Below are 9,861 nucleotides of genomic sequence, written 5' to 3'. Positions count from 1 at the left end.
AGGACAGAGGATCTGAATAGACCCTTTTCCATAGAAAATATGCAGATAACCAATACATGAAAAGATGCTTAACATCATTAGTAATTAGAGAAATGCAAATCAAAACCACAATGAGATAGCACTTCACACCCACTAGGATAGCAATATATATATAGTTGGCAGACAATATAAAGGGTTGTCAGGATGTGGAGAAATTGGAACCTTTATACATTGCTGATGGGACTGTAAAGTGGTACAGCCATTTTGGAGAATAATTTAGCAGTTCCTCAAAATATTAAACGTAGGGATACCATATGACCCAGAAATTTCAGTCTCCTAAATTCTAAGAGAATTAAACACAGTATTCAAACAAAAACTTGTACATGAATATTTATAGCAGCATTATTCATGACAGTCAGAAAGTGGAAACAACCCAATGTCCATAATAAATGGATAAACAAATTATGTTATGTACATACAATGGAATACTATTCAGCAATTTAAAAAAATTAAGTACTGATACCTGCTACAACATGGAGGAATCTTAAAAACATTATGCCAAGTGAAATAAATCAGTTGCAAAAGACCACATACTGTGATTCTATTTATATGAAATATCCGGAATAGGCAAATCTCTAGAGACAAAAAGTAGATTAGTAGTTGCTTAGAACTGAGTAGGGGGAAATGTGTGTTAGGGGAAATGGGGAGTGATGCTAATAGGTTTCTTTCTGGGGTGATGAAATGTTCTAAAACTAGGTGCTGATGATGGTACAACTCTAAATACTCTTAAAAAATTGTGTTGTACACTTTCAATGGGTGAATTATATGGGATGTGAATCTCAATAAAGCTGTTAAAAGTGTTAATAGTAGTTATCTGTGATGGTGGGCTTATGGTAATTTTTTTTTCTTCTTCTTCATAAATATCTTCTACAAAAAAAAGTATCACCGGGCGCAGTGGCTCACACCTGTAATCCCAGCACTTTGGGAGGCTGAGGCGGGCAGATCACAAGGTCAGGAGTTCGAGACTAGCCTGCCAACATAGTGAAACGCTGTCTCTACTACAAATACAAAAATTAGCCAGGTGTGGTGGCGTGTGCCTGTAGTCCCAGCTACTTGGGAGGTTGAGGTGGGAGAATCGCTTGAACCTGGGAGGCGTAGGTTGCAGTGAGCTGAGATTGTGCCATTGCACTCCAGCCTGGGTGACAGAGTGAGACTCTGTCTCAAAAAATAAAAAAAAAATAAAAAAAGTGTTTTTAGTTGTAAGAAAAAAGGAACAGTTACTGGTTTTAGTGGATTATCTCAGCAAGGCAACAGAATTTAGTAGAGCATTTCAGGGATTTGAGAGCTTTTTTTTTTTTTTTTTTAGACAAGGTCTCTCTCTGTCGCCCAGGCTGAAGTGCAGTGGTGTGATTTTGGCTCACTGCCTGGCTCCAGCAATTCTGTCTCAGCCTCCTGAGTAGCTGGGACAACAGGCACCCGCCATGACACCCGGCTGATTTCTGCCATTTGCTGGGGCTTGTCTCAAACAAGGTGATCCGTCTGCCTTGGCCTCCAAAAGGGTTGGGATTACAGGTTTGAGCCACCACGCCCAGCCAAAACCATTCTTAAATACTTGTCTCTAGAAGAAAACTGCTCCATTCTCCCATTCCATTTCCCACATGTTATTGTTCTCTACTGTAAAATAGAAGTTTTTTTTTCCTCTTAAAATAATGAAACCTGTGAGTGTTTCTATTTTCTTCATTTTATGCAGGATTCATTTCAGGCTGAATGCCTTTTCATTTTTGACTTCTCATTGTTTGCTGAATCATAAGAAATTTCTGCATTTCAAAATCTTTATTTTTATGGGAATACATTCAGTGTGCTTTCAGAAATTGAGCTTAATACTTTAATCCAATTTAACAGATTGCATTCTTGCTCTTTCCTTATCCCAGGACCAGATATCATTTGGTTTTAATCCCTTAACAGTTATAAATATTAACAACAATGAACGCAGCTTGCAAAAAAATTAAATTTCAATTTGACAGTGTAATAATGTGCTGTGAGAATTAAAACGACTTGTTAAAATATAGTCTACAAATTATATGAAATCATTGTCAAAATTAGGGATTTTCTGTTTATTATAGCATATTTTGATGTGTTGATTAATCGATCATTGCAGGTAGGTGGATTATTCAGTGTCAGATGATAACTGGACTTAAGTATGAGCGATCATGGTTGCTTAAAAGAGATTTACTTAGTTGAAAGGCAATACTACTCAAACAGTGGGAAAAATCCATTATAAACATGTTATAATATCAAATTTTCCTATTAGATATACACCATGAAATTTAAAATGGCTACATTAAATTGTGGGAGACATAGCCCACAAAATTTGAAATAACTGATGGAAAAGTACTTGAAAAAGTTAAGAGCTTTTTTTTTTTTGTGAGACAGAGTCTCGCTCTGTTGCCCAGGCTGGAGTGTAGTGGCACAATCTCAGCTCACTGCAACCTCCACCTCCTATGTTCAAGCGATTCTCTGTCTCAGGCTTCCAAGTAGCTGGGACTACAGGTGCATGCCACCACACTTGGCTAATTTTTGTGGGTTTTTTTTTTTTTTTTTTTTGTAGAGGCAGGGTTTCACCATGTTGGTTAGACTGGTCTCGAACTCCTGACCTCAAGTGATCTACCCACCTCGGCCTCCCAAAGTACTGGGATTACAGGCATGAGCCCCTGAGCCCAGCCGAAAGTTAAGAGCTTTATAAAATATAAAATATTATCATTATTATCACATGAAGTAAGAAGACTATGTGTCCTTAGAAAGGATGAACATAGGCCAGGCGCAGTGACTCACACTTGTAATCCCAGCACTTTGGGAGGCTGAGGCGGGCAGATCACAAGGTCAAGAAATCGAGACCATCCTGGCCAACATGGTGAAGCGCCGTCTCTACTAAAAATACAAAAATTAGCTGCGTGTGGTGGTGGGTGCCTGTAATCTCAGCCTCAGGAGGCTGAGGCAGGAGAATTGCTTGAACCCCGGAGGCAGAGGTTGCAGTGAGCCAAGATTGCGTCACTGCACACTCTAGCCTGGGAAGCTGAGTGAGACTTCGTCTCAAAAACAAACAAACAAACAAACAAAAGAAACGATGAACATAAGCATTTGCAAGAAATATTCAAGTTAAAGGTTTTTTTTTTGTTTTAATGTTTATTCTTGAAGTCAGCTTTCTGAAAAACAGCAGGAGTTCTGCAGAGGTACTGGGAAATCAGGAATGAGGGTAGCAGCTTTCAGTTTTATACCAAGTGGTGATTTCATTTAAACACAGGATCTGGAGTCTAAAAGAAGGGAAAAAATGTTTGAAAACCATGACCGAGGCCAGGCGCGGTGGCTCACACCTGTAATCCCAGCACTTTGGGAGGCCGAGGCGGGCAGATCACTAGGTCAGGAGATGGAGACCATCTTGGCTAACCTGGTGAAACCCCATCTCTACTAAAAATACAAAAAATTAGCCGGGGGCGGTGGCGGGCGCCTGTAGTCCCAGCTACTCTGGAGGCTGAGACAGGAGAATGGCGTGAACCCGGGAGGCGGAGCTTGCAGTGAGCCGAGATTGCGTCACTGCACTCCAGCCTGGGCGACAGAGCGAGACTCCGTCTCAAAACAAACAAACAAACAAAAAAAACACGACCGCAGATGTATATGTTTAAATCCTTTCAGTATTAATTGATGGATTATGACCTACCCCTGAATTATAAGGTGGAGAACTGAAGGCTCTTCTTTGGTGAGGCAGGCAGACCCATAGCTGGGCTGAAACCTACTGTCAGAAGTGTTAGCTATATACCATAATGGCCCAAGTTTATTATTATTATTTTTTATTTACTTTTTTTTTTTGAGATGGAGTCTCACTCTGTTGCCCAGGCTGGAGTGCAGTGGCACAATCTCAGGTCACTGCAACCTCCACCTCCCAGGTTCAAGCAATTCTCCTTCCTCAGCCTCCCAAGTAGCTGAGATTACAGGTATGCACCACCATGCCCGGCTAATTTTTGTGTTTTTAATAGAGACGGGGTTTCAACACGTTGACGAGGCTGGTCTTGAACACCTGACCTCAGGTGATCCATCCGCCTGGGCCTCCCAACGTGCTGGGATTAAAGGCCTGAGCCACCGCGCCCAGCAATGGCCCAAGTTTATAAGAGCCAAGGATGTAGTTGTGTTTGCATCCCTTGGAGATTATATTTAAGCAAAAGGACAGTGATGGGGGTGGGAGGAGAGTGCACTGGGGGGGTGTGTTTGTCCTTATAAGCAAATGCAAGATCAAGTTTTCATTCAGTGTTATAATGTAATAATTATTTTGGAAGAAAAATTTCACACTGGGGCTGTATCAGAGCTTTTCACTAGAATTTCCTGCCTGTTTCCTGGGCTGCCTTACTCACTCTACTGTAAAATCCCTGAAGGTAAAGACTCTGGCTTTTTTACCTTTGTTTCACCAGCACCTTGGCAGTACCCAATACAAAAATATTTGAATTACTTACAAGATTTAATAATCTAGCAAGCTACCAACAAAATGATAGAAATTTATTTTCCAGCTTAGGATAATTGATGGCCCTCAGACTAGAGAAAGCATTAGCAGGTGCCATTTGCGGATTCTTTTTGGAAAAGAATAGAACCAAAGGGAGTTCCTGGCCCCAATATTCTCCATCTTAAACATTATCGTCCCTACACTTGGAGTTTCCATACTTTTTATAATGTTAAGTCAGGCAAAAGATTGCACTGTAAACCTGGATAGCCTGTTTTTCTGGAAGGTCACAGTTTTAAATAACTGTGCCATTTTAATTATTCCCAAAACAACATTTCAAAAAACCATTGCAAATATTTTCTGATTTGAATTCGATTTTGAAAAATGTGAAGATGCTACATTTTCGGAGTCAATTAAAATTTTGCTGTGAATATGGCTGATACATCTTAACCTAATTTGCTTTATATAAATAGGCAAGTATCAATCTGTATATTTTCTTAATTTTAATTTTTCACCTTGTCACTAAAAAAAATCAGTATTTAGTTTACTGTTTAATTGCTTTTTAAAATAATCATAGTAGCATAAATGTGTCATATAGTAGGCTGTGGAACTGATTTCCTTTCATATGTAGAAATTGAAAAAATAATAAATAATAATTTTACCTAGCCTTACATATGTTCATCTTACATGTAGATAGATTTCATAATGATAAAAAAAGAAAAAAACCTAAAATTTTCATGGATTACTTTCGGAGGATGCTAGGGAATCAACTTATAATTTTAAAATGTATAAGTAAAAACAAAGAATCAAACGATTGTCTGACCTTTCTATATAAACTGTACCTCGGGGTAACCATTAGTGGATGAAAGAAAGTTTTCCTTTATGGGGATACTCTAGCTAATGAGTAGAGCAGGCATAATAGAATTAGAATATCGCAGTGCTGCAATCTCTAATGAAATAATGGATGCAAGCAAAGATCACCAATGACTGCTAAAAGCATTAGGGGAAAAGCTGATGGAGAACTTTATAGCATGTGATTCAGCCTGGCAAAGCCTGAATCCACTGATCAATCAGCCTCACAGAAAGCGACAACCGTATATTGTGTGTCTCTAATGAAAATACACAAACCACTTACAAAGTATCTCACCAAAAAATTGAACCTCAATTGAATTGAGCCTCTAGATGTATTCATTTACAGAAAATATAACAGATAGAGGAATCTTTTAAACAACATCTGTGGGATGCAATTAACAAAATTCAGACGGTGGGAAACTTTACAGGAAAAACGACAGATACATTTCAAGGAAAGGAAAGTGAGAGTGACAGAAACGGGGGAGGAACCTATAGTTTAAAAGAAACATACTAACTAAATTAGTATGTGATCCTTATTTGCTTCCTCATTTAAAGGAACTGATGGTAAAAAAAAAAAAAAAAAAAAAATTCAAGAGCTAACAAGAAGCTCTTCCCTACTAAGGGCAAAAACAATATCAAAAACCCCTCTCTTACTGACTTTTGTTGGCATAAATCCTACAATTATAGAAGTGTACCTTTTAGTTAAACCTTTTCATCCTGAAATGAACACTCCTAAAAGTCAGCACATTAAACCTGTAATCACAAACTTCACTGAGTTTATGAGCCCATTTTCCAAGGGCAGATGTCAGTGAAGGACCTGAAGCATGAAGATGATGATTAAAAAAAAATAAAAGTCCCTAGAAAAGGAGAGATAAGATGAAGATAGAGAAAACTCAGAAATCAAAGCAGTCTCCCTTCATTCACAGTTTTGTTTCCAGTGATTTCAGTTATGCATCGTTAACCACAGTCTGAAAATATTAAATGAAAATATTAAATTCCAGAAATAATACATAAGTTTTACATTGCTCTATTTAAATTTACTCAGAAACTTATCTATAATTATTCTATTTTCTTATGTTATTGTTGTTAATCTCTTACTATGCCTAATTTATAAACTAAACTTTATCATATATAGGTACATATAGGAAAAAAACATAGTATATAGTGCTACCTGCGGTTCCAGGAATCCACTGGGGTGTTGGAACCTATTTCTCTTGGATAAGGGGGCACTACTGTATATGAAGGAGTGGCCCAACCCACTTTGCTATTAAGGATACAAGCTGAAAGTTACATGAATCACTTCTACTCATGTCTCATTGGTTATAACTTTGCCACATGGCCACACCTATCAGTAGGGGAAGTGGGAAACATAAGGATTATTCTCACTAGCCATGTTCCTGGATACTAATTCTCTGACTTCAGAATAAAGGGATCATGCATAGTAGTGGACTATTGGCATTCTTTGCGATGATAACTCTAAAAAGAAGCTATGTGACCAGATATCATAATGATAATGTGTTCTAAACTAAGAGTTTCACTGAAATATGCAAATACAAGTAATATGTATGTGATGGACATTTGTCCTTGACTACCTAACATCCATTCACTCTACTTTCAGTAATATACTCATTTTTATATGAGAATCCATTCTCCCTCACTCTCAGTCCATGGGGCTCTGCAGGTATGACTCCATTCTTAGCTCTAGCAGTGACTTGTGACCAACTCTAGGGGTGACTTGTGACCTAGCCTAGCCAACCAGAACTTCACATTCCCTAGACAACAACGGCTGTTTCAACAATGGGCACATGACTTCATTACAGCTACTAGGAAAGCTGACTTTCTTTAAGTTTATAGCCATCTTGCTGCATGGACCCTGGCAATAAGACCAATTTTATGTTATTTTATTTTTATCCTAGGATCTAGCCATATTTGGAGTCTGCTCTACACTGGAACTTCTTTTTTTTTTTTTTTTTTTTTTAGATGGAGTTTTGCTCTTGTCGCCCCAGCTGGAGTGCAGTGGTGCGATCTCAGCTCACTACAACCTCCGCCCCTTGGGTTCAAGCAGTTCTCCTGCCTCAACCACCTGAGTAGCTGGGATTACAGGCGCCTGCCACCACGCCTGGCTAATTTTTGTATTTTTAGTAGAGATGGGGTTTCACCAGGTTGGTCAGTCTGGTCTCGAACTCCTGACCTCAGGTGATCCACCCACCTTGGCCTCCCAAATGCTGGGATTACAGGCGTGAGCCACCATGCCTATCCTACACTTGGGCTTCTTAGGCACAAGATCCAGTAAGCCCTCCCTCCTCCTCCCCACCCTTTTTTCTTTACACAAGTGTTTTCTGTAATCCTGCAACAGAAAGAGTCCTAACTGATATATTTGTGACCATTTCTAAATCTCCAAAATGTAAAATTATACAATTAAGAATTAAAATAATTTTTTAAAACCAAGTGATATCTGACTGGTTCATGTATTTAAATGAATAAATTATTATAATATAGTAAAGAAATACAAAGCATCATTGTTCTACTCTGTATTTCCAAAATTTGAAGCACTGGTCTGATTACAGGCTTCAAAATCTAGTTCAAGAATTCTGTCTCACACATTGCCAACTAACATTACTGTAGATTCGAGAGCTTAAAAATTTGGTCATTATCAAGAATTCAGCCTTAAGTTCTTTCTGGAGTGAAGTAGGACTATAAATAAGTTTAAAAAGTCATCAAGCCATTTTTTTTCTCCTTTGGACGGCTTCTTTTCTAAGAAGTAAATCTCTATTTTCACACAAACCCCATATTCTCATCCTGTGGTACTTTAAAAGCACAACAATACTTCTTACCACTTAGAGTGAATAAATAATTCAGAGTAAGATAATATCAAATGTAACATAGAACTAGTCAAGCATCTTACAAGCCCCTTGAGAAGTATCTTCAAAAGAAAATACTGAAGGACAATTTTATGGATTCCTGTATTTTTTCCAATAATGTCAAAACAATAAGAAACATTCATATTTCATGTTGTCTTTTTGGAAAAGTCTCATTTGATCAACAGGGTAGCTCTGGTGTTCAGTAATGCAGACAAAGCCCAGATAGCTCCTGCAGTTTGCCAGATAATAGAATATAAGCTAAAAGGAGCTGAGAGGTCTTCCAGCACATCTTCTCTAGGGAATGATTGCAGCAGAATTATGCTAGAAACAAGAGATTTATCTCACTTTAAAGATTGGCAGAGAAAGGAATTCCATTCTTTTCTTAGTAATCCATTTCAGTGCATAACAAGCCTCACAAGAAATTGATCAACTATATTTTATCCAAATCCTTTGAGCTGAAATTTTTCTGTTATCAGTGAAAATAGAAAGCTGCTAGTGACTGTCATCAGTGTGAGAGCCCTTCATATATTTGAACACTGTAAAAAAGAGCTCTTATTTATGATGAATATCTTAACCTCTTTAACTTAGTACTTCTCAACTGTGGGCAATTTTACCTCCAAGGGACAGTTGACAATTTCTGTAGACATTTTTTAGTTGTCACAGATGGAGGGGGAATGCTACTGGCATATAATGGGTAGAGGCCAAACATGGTGCTAACCCACTCTACAATACACAAGACAGTGTATCACACACACACACAACAAAGAATAATCCCCAAATGTTAAAAGTACCAAGGTTAATAAACTCTGCTGCCTTTCCTTATATAGACTTATTTTCTAGACCCTTAATAATAATTTTCTTTTCTTTTTCTTTTTTTTTTTTTTTGAGATAGAGTATTGCTCTGTCGCCCACACTGGAATGCAGTGGCACAATCTCAACTCACTACAGCCATGACCTCTCTGGCTCAAGCAATCCTTCCACCTCAGCCTCCTGAGTAGCTGGGACCACAGGCACGTGCCATCACACGTGGCCGCTTGTTGTATTTTTTTGTAGAGGAGTTTCGCCATGTTGCCTGGGCTGGGCTTGAACTCCTGGGCTCAAGTGATCTGCCTGCCTCTTGGCCTCCCAAAGTGCTGAGATTACAGGCATGAGCCACCGTGCCTGGCAAATTTGAATTTTCTTTAAGCCTCCTCTCAGACAAATTAGATTTGAAGCTATGAATTACAAATTGGCCTGATTATTAGTGAACATTAAGGACAAATTACTTCATAATTCCTTCAGTCTGTGATACTTGCTAAGGGATAATTGAAAGTGACTATGTCCTGCATGAAGGTTATAGACACAGAACTCTCTGGGGATATAGATGACCCACATCAAATGTTCTAACCTAAGAGTTTCACTGAAATCCTCAAATACAAGTAATATGTGTGTGACGAACATATGTATTTTGATGAATTATAAGTGCACACCCAAAGTACTATCCAAATAAGATTACCACAATATCTGAGACTGATAGAAAAGGAGACGGGCTGAGAGTGATGGGAGGGGAAACCTCCGTTTGATCTTCTTGAGCTACAGCCAGAGAATAAGAGTGACAGAAAAGGGAGGTCTCCCGAAGCTCACTCTTACAACTCCCAATGGAGGTGACCAAAGAAAGGGACTGAGAAGGCTTCCTAGCTTCAA

This window comes from Hylobates moloch, unplaced genomic scaffold (genome assembly GCF_009828535.3).
Source record: "Hylobates moloch isolate HMO894 unplaced genomic scaffold, HMol_V3 SCAFFOLD_18, whole genome shotgun sequence".
NCBI classification, from domain to species: Eukaryota; Metazoa; Chordata; class Mammalia; order Primates; family Hylobatidae; genus Hylobates; species Hylobates moloch.
Note: the sequence above shows the minus strand (reverse complement) of the source record.